Source organism: Bison bison, unplaced genomic scaffold, assembly GCF_000754665.1.
Source record: "Bison bison bison isolate TAMUID 2011002044 unplaced genomic scaffold, Bison_UMD1.0 scf7180017864072, whole genome shotgun sequence".
NCBI lineage: Eukaryota > Metazoa > Chordata > Mammalia > Artiodactyla > Bovidae > Bison > Bison bison.
The window spans coordinates 4,696,514-4,707,026 of NW_011494644.1; the positions used below are offsets into that span (position 1 = coordinate 4,696,514).

General features: G+C 45.9%; 1 protein-coding gene across 2 annotated transcripts in view; it reads left to right on the top strand.

The window, feature by feature from the left end:
• Nucleotides 1-10,513, top strand: part of EEF2K (eukaryotic elongation factor 2 kinase) — a 71,671-nt gene that overhangs the window by 2,788 nt on the left and 58,370 nt on the right. The window contains exon 1 of one of the 2 annotated variants that reach the window (XM_010837182.1): nucleotides 7,514-8,506. The exons of the other annotated variant lie outside the window; for it this stretch is intronic. The gene's annotated coding sequence lies outside the window, so the exon portion shown is untranslated. Of the gene's footprint in view, nucleotides 1-7,513; nucleotides 8,507-10,513 lie in introns of those variants that run through there. 2 annotated transcript variants of the gene reach the window in all.

Below are 10,513 nucleotides of genomic sequence, written 5' to 3' on the forward strand. Positions count from 1 at the left end.
GAGCGAAACCCTGGATGGATCTGCACTGGCTGCAAACCCCCCTCCCCTGCCTTCTAGCCGCATGATTTGGGGCAAGTCAGTTCACCTCTCTGTTCCTCAGTTTCCTCATCTGTAGGATGAAGCTAATGGTGCCAAACTCCTGGAGCTCCAGCGAGGCTTCCTGGAGGAGGTGACATCTATCTAACCTGAGACCTGAGGGATGAGCAGAATTGGCTCGGGGATGGGTAGGGAGAGCAGGCTAGGCCGTGTGCCAAACAGATGGCACCGTGTGGGTGAGCCCAGGGAGCGGGGAACCCTTGCTCTCCAGGGGGCTGAGAGGAGTGATGGAGCAGGAGCTTTGTGCGTGGTGCTGGAAAGCTGTGACTCTGTTCTGGGCTACTTGTCTCAGGACAGGAATGCAGTGCAGGGGAGGCTGACCGGGGTGCCGAAAACGGGCCTCGGGGATGGGATGGGCCTGATTGCAGCGCAAGTTACTTCTGTCCGCATTCCACCGGCTCACACGTAGCCCCCTGGCCTCACCTAGATGCAAAAGGATTTGGGCAGGGGCGCGCAAAACACAGTGGACAGCTGGCTTCTGTGCCACAGACCAGCTCTCTCACCTCTTCTCCACCTTGCTCACACTGCCCCACTTTGATAGATGAGTGAATTATGCAGATGAGAAAGCCGAGTTTCAGAGAGGTTAGGTAATTTGCCCAAGTGCACTCAGCTAGTAGTGGCATAGCCCGGACTTGAACCCAGATCCATTCATCTCCAAAGCTTATTGGGCCCAGTCCTGGTCTTGGCTGCTTTTTGAGGGCCTCCCGGTGATCCAGGCTTTCCCACTCAGGTTTTCCCACATACTCAGCTGTGTCTCCTGGCTAAGTAACCCCTAGATTCCTTGTAATTGTAACCTGATAGTCTCTCTGTTCTTCCATGCCTACAATGCCCATTATATCTGCAGAAATGGCCCACTTTTCTCCAGTTACTCATTCGTTCATGCACTCTGCATTTCTAGGGAACCTCGTGTGTGCCAGACATTGTACTCTGGGCTAGGAACTAGAAGGACTAAGACATGGCCCCTTTTGTTCCAGATACTCACATGGTCTGGGCACCGAGAGGCTATGTAAACACAGAGTTGCCCTGAGAAGTGAGACACGCTGTCTCTCTGGTCTGAGCCACCAAGAGTACAGAGTGTCCTGGGAACATGAGAAGGGTGCAAATAATTAAAAATTAAAATTCAGGCCCTCTTATGCATTCTGTTCATTGAAGCTATACCTACAATATTGTGCTTTGTATTCTAAAAGGCATATTTTTGGTTTTTAAAACAATAACCTTTGAATCATAATGGCTTCATATGAACGAAGCACAGTGAACTGCAGTGATGTTTTTATGAGCCTTAGCAGAGTGAATGTTGACTTGTCTTCCTGGGTTCAGCTGTGGGTTGCTGCTCTTGTCAGTGAGTAAGCTGATTTCTCTGTCTCTTTCTGGTATGCATGGAGATGTGTTTTTAAAAGAGAAGAGGAGGGAAGGTGGATGGGGACGTCTCCTTGGAATGCCACCAGATTCATTCTAGAGCGGGGTTTCTCAGCCTCAGGACTATTGACAGTTTGGCTGGATAGCTCTTTGTTGTGGGAGCTATCTTGTGACAGCCAGAGGTGTCTCCAGTCATTGCCAAGTATCCCCTGTGAGGGCAAAATTGCCCTACTGTCTAGACTGTATTTGTTTCCTGTTGCTATTGTAACAAATTGCCACAGATTTAGTGCCTTAAAACAACAGATTTCTTTCCTTATGGTTCTGGAGGTGAGAAATTCAAAAGCCAGGGTAGTCAAGTTCAAAAGCAGGGCTATATTCTGTCTGGAGGCTGCAGGGAAAATCTGTTTCTCTGCCTTTTCCAGCTTCTACAGGCCTCCCGCATGGCATAACTTCCCCTCTCGTCCCTTCGCCTGTCTTCCAGGCCAGCTGCGTAGCATCTTCAAATCTTTCTCTATGACTCCTTTTTCATTGTCGCGTCTCTTGCTCTGACTCCTGCCTCCTTTTTACAAAGACTCCCTTGATAATCCCAGATAATCTTTCATCTCAAGACCCTTCATTTAGTCCTACCTGCAAAGTTGATTTGCCACATGAGGGAGTATATTTGCAGGCTTTGGAAATTAGGGTGTGGATATCTTTGTTGGAGGCGGGCATTAGTCTGCCCACCACATAGACTTTTGGGTTTCTGGATATAATGGAAACCCAGAGAAGTCTTTCTCAAGGGGGTAAAAATTTGAGCTGGATTTTGAAGGGAACAGAAGGATTTGGCAGCAGCTGGGAGAGGCATTCCAGAAAGAGGGTCCTTCAGGTGCAGGGGCAGGGACATGAGGACTAGGTCATGAATAGTGAGTGGTTCTTGGGTGGAGACATCTGTAAATCAGTCCTTTTACTCTGGCATTCTGACATGAACTGTATTCTTTCTTGAGATGGTTTTAATAAATGTTTATTTATGAATACCACCCGTATGCCGGGGATACGGTAGACACTGACCTGAATTTTTAGCTGGAGGCTTGACTTAGTAACTCCTGATATGACACTTTTGTTATCATCCCCACGCCCAGCAAATAAATGAAATGCAGCCTGGAAAGGCATTTGATGAGCACTTCGGGCTCCTAGCTGGGGAGCCAGCATTCAAGCTGGGTCCTGTGACTGCAGAATGCAGGGTCTTGGGCACAACACTGAGCTTTGTTTTTTTCCCAACTATTTTAAAATTGAAGTATAGTTGATTTACAGTATTATATTAGTTTAAAGTGTACAGCCTAGTAATTGAATGTTTTTTATAGACTATACTCTATTGAAAGTTATTATAGGATAATGGCTATAATTCCCTGTGCTGTAAATATATCCTTGTTGTTTCTCTAGTTTATACATAGTAGTCTGGATCTTTTAACGTGCCTCTCCATTTTAACCCTCTCCCCGCTATGTTTTCTGTGTCTGTGAGTCTGTTTCTGTTTTGCTATAAACATTCATTTGTTATATTTTTAGATTCCACAAATAAGTGCTAACATACAGTATTCTCTGACTTGTTCACTAAGCATAATAATATCTAGGTCCATCCACATTATTGCAAATGGCAGAATTTCCTTACTTTTTGGTGGCTGGGTAATATTCCATTGTATATATGTATGTATATATGTGTATGTTTTTATATATTTATATAGGCTTCCCTGATAGCTCAGTAGTAAAGAATCCACCTGCCATGCAGGAGACCTGGGTTTGATCCCTGGGTGGAAAAGATTCCCAGGAGAAGGAAGTGGCAACCCACTCCAGTATGCTTGCCTGGAAAATCCTCTGGACAGAGGAGCCTGGTGGGCTACAATCCATGGAATCACAAGAATTGGACTTGACTTAGAAACTAAACCAGCACCACCACACACACACACACACACACACCATCTTGTTTATCAGTTCATCTGTTGATGGACACAGGTTGCTTCCGTATCTAGGCTGTTGTAAACAGTGCTGCTTTGAATGTTGAACATTGGATCCTTGTATCTTTTTGAATTGTTTTCTTTTTTTTTTGGATATATACCCAGGAGTGGAATTGCTAGATCCTATTACAGTTCCATTTTCAGCTTTTATACTATATTCCATATTTATACAGCCTATACTGTGTTACATACTTACAAATTTGTAATTGGTGGCTTCACCAATTAAATTCCCACACAAAAGTGGACCTTTTCTCCACATCCTTGCCAACATTTTTATCAGTAGGCTTTTTGATGATAGCCATCCTGACAGGTGTGAGGTGGTATCTCATCATGGGTTTTAAAAAATGTATTTATTTATGTATTTGTCTGTGTTGGGTCTTAGTTGTGACTGGTGAGCTGTGTTGCCCTGCGGCACGTGGGGTCTTGGTTCTCTGACCGGGGATCAAACCCACGTTCCCCGCATTTCAGGTGGATTCTTATCCACTGGACCACTGGAGGAGTCCCTCGTTGTTTTTATTTGCGTTTCTCCAGCGATTGGGCTTCTCAGGTAGCTCAGTGGGTAAAGAATCCGCCTGCAGTGTAGGAGACCTGGCAGATGCGAGTTCATCCCTGGGCTGGGAAGATCCCCTGAAAGACGGCATGGCAACCCACTCCAGTATTCTTGCCTGGAGAATCCCATGGGCAGAGGAGCCTGGTGGGCTACAGTCCATAGGGTTGCAAAGGGTTGGACACGACTGAGTGACTAAACACACACACTCCAACAATTAGTGATGTTGAGCACCCTATGTGCCTTTTCACCAGCTTTATGAGGTATAATTAACAAATAACAATTGTACATATTTAAGGTATACAATGTGATGAATTGATATACATGTATTTGTGAAATGGTTACCACAATCAACCTAATTAATGCATCCATAATCTCATATAGTTACCATTCGTTTTATTTTGGTTTTGTGTGTGTGTGTGTGTGTGTGAGAACAGTTAAGATTTACTCTCTTAAGCAAATTTCAAGTACACAGTTCAGTATTATTACCTATAGTCACCAGGCTGTACACTAGATCTCCAGGCCTCAATTCATCGTATAACTGAAACTTTGTACTCCTTGGCATTCTCTCTCCATTTCCTCCACCCCACCCCCAGCCCCTGGCAACCACCACTCTACTCTCCACTTCTCTGAGTTTGGCTTTTTACAGACTCCACGTGTAAGTGAGATCATACAATATTTTTGTGTGTCTGGCTTGTTTCACTTAACATAATGTCCTCCTGGTTATCCATGTTATTGCAAATGACAGGATTTCCTTCTTTTTTAAGACTGAGTAATATCCCATTGTGTACATAATACATGAACTTAGGCAAACTCCAGGAGCTAGTGAGGGACAGGGAGGCCTGACATGCTGCAGTCCGTGGGGTTGCAAAGAGCCAGGTACGACTTAATGACTGAACAACAACAACAAATAGATATACCACATTTTCTTTATCCATTCATGTGTCAGACACCTAGGTATGTTTCCATACCTTGGCTATTGTGAATAACGCTGCAGTGAACACAGGAATGCACCAAGATAAGTTTCTGTTTCTTGTTTGAAGGAAACTGAGAACTCAAGCTAGAGCCCAGGACATCCTTGGAACAAGCCAGGAGCAGTCCAGGGCAGCCTGGGTCTGCTCAGTTTCCCTCCCTGGAGTGGCCCTGTCGGAGATGGGCAGTCATTTCTCTGCCCAGTGTCACCTGTCATTGCCAGAAGGGAGAGTCCACATTGAGAGCTTAGCATGGTGCCTTGGACACAGCAAGCTGTCCACATGTGTTACTTGTCTGTCTTAGTTCAGTAAACATTGTGCATTTTTGTGGCCAATGGGAGCAAAGGCCTCTTCTGCTTTCTTATCACTCATTTGCAGCATAAAAACCACATCTGTCTCGGGTAAGATGAACTCATGAGAAACCCATCGCTCCTTCTGGTTGGTGGGATTAAGACAGAGAGTTCCTGGATAGAACTAGAGATCATCATACTAAGTGAAGTAAGTCAGACAGAGCAAGACAAATATGATATGAGATCACTTATAGGTTGAATCTAAAATAAAGATAATAATGAACTTATTTACAAAACAGAAATAAGCTCACATAGAAAACACACTTAGCAAAGAGGAAAGGGAAGGAAGGGATAAATTAGGGTTTTAGGATTAACAGATATACCCTACTATATATAAACTAGCTAAACAACAGGGATTTAGTGTGTAGCACAGGAAACTACATTCAGTATCTTGTGATAACCTATAATGGAAAGGAATCTGAAAAAGAATATATATGTACAACTGAATCACTTGGCTATGTACCTGCAACTAACACAATATTGTAAATCAACTATACTCATAATAATTTTAAAAAAGAGAGTTCTTGGCATGGTATCTAAAGGAAGTAGCAGAAGACCTACCAGTCTGGGAGTGGCGGAATGGAGGAGAGAAGTAATGAGGGGAAGTGGAACTACAGTTTCATTTGTCATATCAGAAAATCGATAGATAACAGATAACAGAGAGGACTTCCCTAGTGATCCAGTGGTTAAGAATCTGCCTGCTCAGGCAGGGCACACAGGTTCGATCCCTGGACGGGGAAGATGCCACAGGGTAATTAATCCTGTGCCCCACAACCACTGAAGTCCATGTGCCATAGAACCTGTGCTCTGCACCCAGAGAAGCCACCGCAATGAGAAACCCACATGCTGCAACTGGAGAAAGCCCATGCACAGCAACGAAGACCCAGTGAAGCCAAAAATAAATGATTAAAATTAAGAAAAGAAATAACAGAGAAAGCATATTACTTAGAGATATAGTGTTATCTACCAAGAGTCACGTCTAGAAAATTGGAAGTGGCTGCCCCGGAGGTGGGAAGGAGAGCTGCCCATGTACTGCTGCACAGGTTGTTCACTAGAGTTGAGCATACCTAACCTGTGTGCTCATACACAGTGGCCCTCATAGGAAAGGGGTGTTGTTTTTAACCCTGCGCTTTAAGCTGTGTGTGTGCTCGGTTATGTCCAACTCTTCGCAACCCCGTGGACTGTAGCCCTTCAGGTTCCTCTTTCCATGAAATTTTCCAGGCAAGAATACTGGAGTGGATTGCCATTTCTTCTCCAGTACTTTAATGAAAGATTTTTTAAAATTATGTGTACATAACATACTGTGACCCTAAGTCCTGGTTAGGTTTTGGATTTTTCATGTTGCAGATGACACAAGACCTATGTGTACTCAGCCAGATTGGCCCCCACATGCCCCAGAGGGCAAGGGTTTATTGTGTCATATCGTTCAGAAGTCCAGGCAGGGAGTTTGGCTTCAAGCATGTTTGGATTCAGGATCTCAAATGGTATCATCACTATTCATTTTTCTCTACATCTCTTGTTCTGCTCTTCACCAAATGTCAGCTTCACCAAATGTCAACCAGATGCTCTCTGATGACCTCAGCCCTTGTCTCGGATTAATATGCTGCAGGAAATGACTGATCTTCTCTTCTAGTTGCTCAAGCGAAAGCCCCAGGCTTACCTGGGATTGGGCCATAGTGGTTTGACTTGAGTCACATGCCCATCCCTGAATCAGTCACTTTGAGCAGTACTTGCACGCTGCGATGGGCTTAGCAGGGTCATGTGACATACCCCGTTACCTGGGGCTGAATCTCCAACCCCAACCACATGACCTGAGAGCTGGGGACAAGCAGATCCCCAAACAGAAACAGGTGTATGACATGAGGTGACCCACAAGTCACCCGGTCCACTGTGGTTCAGTTAAGGACTGGTGAGTTCTGCTGTGTTGGGCATATACTAGTGGGTATCCTGGCAGCTCAGCATGGCCCATGTTGGCTCTGGGGTGCTGGCTCCCAGGAGTGGTAGGTGGGAGATTCCAGCTCATTTCTACAGCAGGAAGTCAGCTCCAGGGGGTGAGGGGAGCCCCAGGGAGGGCCGGTGTCACTGTGGCCTGGCCTACAGGACTTGACCTAGGCATTGCAGTCATCATTTCCTCCCCTGTGGCTGCCAGAGAAGCCCTTTATGGCAGGACACAGTGAGCAGTGGTTCGGCGGTCAGAGCCTTAGATAGCCTGCTCCCTGAGGCCCCCTGAAGAAGCTTGGCCTGGCTGCTAACCAGGCATCCAGGCCACCAGTGTGGCTGGGACCCAGGACTCGGCTCTGTTTAGTGATGGTAATAAAAATGATGATGGTAATTATAGCCCTAATGCTTGCTCTGTGCTAGCATGGTCAAGTCAGAGGGGTGAGTGCAACTCTGCACCCCAGGTTACAGTGAGAACCCTGAGGCCAAGAGGTAAGGTCACACAGCTAAGAAGTGGCAGAGTTGGGACTTGAACTCAGGCCTGACTCAGAGCTCTGCTCAGCTGCCTCTCCATAGAAGTATTTTCCCAGGATATGTCACGGACTAGGAAGGAAAGATGTGGATGTCTGAGTGAGGGCAGAGGAGAGCTTCTTGAGAATCCTGATATCTTGGGAACCGAGGTTCTGCTCCTGGTCTGTCTCTCTGCTCACACAGAAGCCCTTTGTGGGCCAAACAAAGCCCAGGTTTGATGGAGATTCCTAGGAGGGTAGGTGTTGAAACAGGCATCGTGGGGCTGAGTTATGGGCCAGTGAGGGCTCCTTGCTTGTTTACGGGAATCCAACATCCTCCAGGGGCTCAGTCTTTATGGGCAGATGTGGAAGCAGCTACCACGTTAGGACTCTTGCCTGAGACCACAGTTTTCCCAGGCTGACCTCCCCAGGCATCAGTTTGTCATAAGAGATATGATATGACTTTTTATGACAGGGAAGAGAAGGGGCTCCTGGACCAGATAGAATTAGCCACTTGTAGAAAAAAAAGAAAACTATAATATGATACATAAGTTTAGATAGCAAACTCTGAAGATTGTGAGTCCAGGATAATTATGCTCCCCATGATATAAGATTATGCTGTTCCAGGCTCTCTGTATTTCATGACTCTGTCATCCTCAGCATGGCTTCCTTCTCATGGATAAATTTAGCTGCTTGGGCTCCAGCTGTCATACCTGCATTCCAGCCAGCAGGAAGGAGAGAGAGCAGAAAGGTATACTTCCTCTCTTAAAATTTGTATTTGTTTATTTATTTTTAACTTTTTATTTTGTGTTGGGATATAGCCGATTAACAATGTTGTGATAGTTTCTCTTAATTTAAAAAAAAAATATTTATGTATTTATTTATCTGGCTGTGCTGGGTCTTAGTTATGGCGTATGGATCTTGTTCCCTGATCTAGGCCCTCTGCCTTGGGAATGCAGAGTTTTAACCCCCCTGGACCACCAGGCAAGTCTTTCTATGTAGCACAGGGAACTATATTCAATATCCTGTGACAAGAATATGAAAAAGAATTTTTATGTGTAACTGAATCACTTTGCTGTGCAGCAGAAATTAACAGAACATTGTAAATCAACCGTACTTGAATAAAATAAAATTTAAAAACCCTTCCCTAAAGTTGCATACAGCCCTTCTGCTCATATCCCCTTGGCCAGGACTTGGTGACATGGTCACCCCTAATTACAAAGGAATCTGGGAAATGTAGACTTTGAGCGGCCACATGCTTGGCTGAAAAGCCATGGTTCTGATATTAAGAAGGAGAGAAGAGCTGTTGGGGGGCAGTTAGCAGGCATTGCCACAGCTGCCTTAAGAGCAAATTTATGATCACCGAACAGCCTTAAAACAGACCCCCCTCGCTCAGTTCTGGAATCCGTTATCAAGTGCCTGCCAGGGTCACAGCTGCTTGTCTGCAGCTCATTTTGTTTCCCAGGACAGGGGAAAAGGTCAGATCGGCGGTGGAACGTGGCCGAGGGCTGGGGTGCTGGTCCGAATTCCCCTGTGAGCTACCGTGGAACCTCGGTCTGCCCATTTTCCCACTCAGCTGCCCTCATGGATGGGGGAGTTAGTGAGATGAGCTAACGTAGTCCAGGTCGCCAGCAGCACAGCTGGAATTTGCACCCTTGGCAGCCTGGCTTCTGAGCCCAGGCTCTTAACCGCTAGGCTACACTGCCCGGCGGTCTGAAACTGAAGCTGTGGTTCCGGCTCCTCCCCTGGCACGGGTGTGGCCCCAGAGGCCAGTGGCCTGGCTGGGTGCAGCCCCAGGCAACCATCTGTCTTGGTCAGCAGGGACCGTGGCCAAGGGCTGACCAGGGCAGAGTAGGCCTTGGGGCTGGGAGCGGCCGAGGGTGGAGAGAAGCGGGCACAGGGCCTGGGGACGATTTTGGTAACAAGCAGGATCAGGTGGCTCTGGCATCGGATCCAGGCGGTGACTGTCTTGCCCAGAGGGTCAGAGACAGACTCGGCAGTTGACACCCAGAGCAGCAATTTTCAAACTGAGTTGAGAAATCTGTGTGGGTGGTGCGTTAAGGATAAAGAGTAAAAAAGAAAGAAAAGAGCAAAACAAGAAGAATAGAAAATAGCAGAGTGCACTGTACAGAGTAAGGCTAAGTACAGTTTCCTGACATTTTAACTTACATTTTATAGGTATGCACTGGGTTAGAATATAAATATATTTCTTTCTGTGATGACTGTCAAGAAAGTGCTGAAGGGAACTTCCCTGGCAATCCAGTGGTTAAAAAATCGGTGCTTCCATGGCAGGGGGCACAGGTCTGATCCCTCCTTAGGGAACTGAGATCACAGGTGCAGTGCGGTGCAGCCAAAAAATAAATGAATAAAAATAAATTTAAGTAAGCCTCTTTTTTAAAAAAAAGAAAGAAAAAGTGCTGAAGCCTGAGGTCAATAAGCCTGCCTGCTAATGGAAAGGGCTGTTAAGAAGAATTGGAATTACTGACTTGATCTAAAAAAATTTTTTTGTCTTTCACTTATTTATTATTTTATATTGAAAGCAACCCAGCTTTATAAAAAGTTAAAACAGTATCAGATCAGATCAGATCAGTCGCTCAGCGTGTCCGACTCTTTGCGACCCCATGAACCGCAGCATAACAGGCCTCCCTGTCCATCACCAACTCCCGGAGTTCACTCAGACTCACGTCCATCAAGTCAGTGATGCCATCCAGCCATCTCATCCTCTGTCATCCCCTTCTCCTCTTGCCCCCAATCCCTG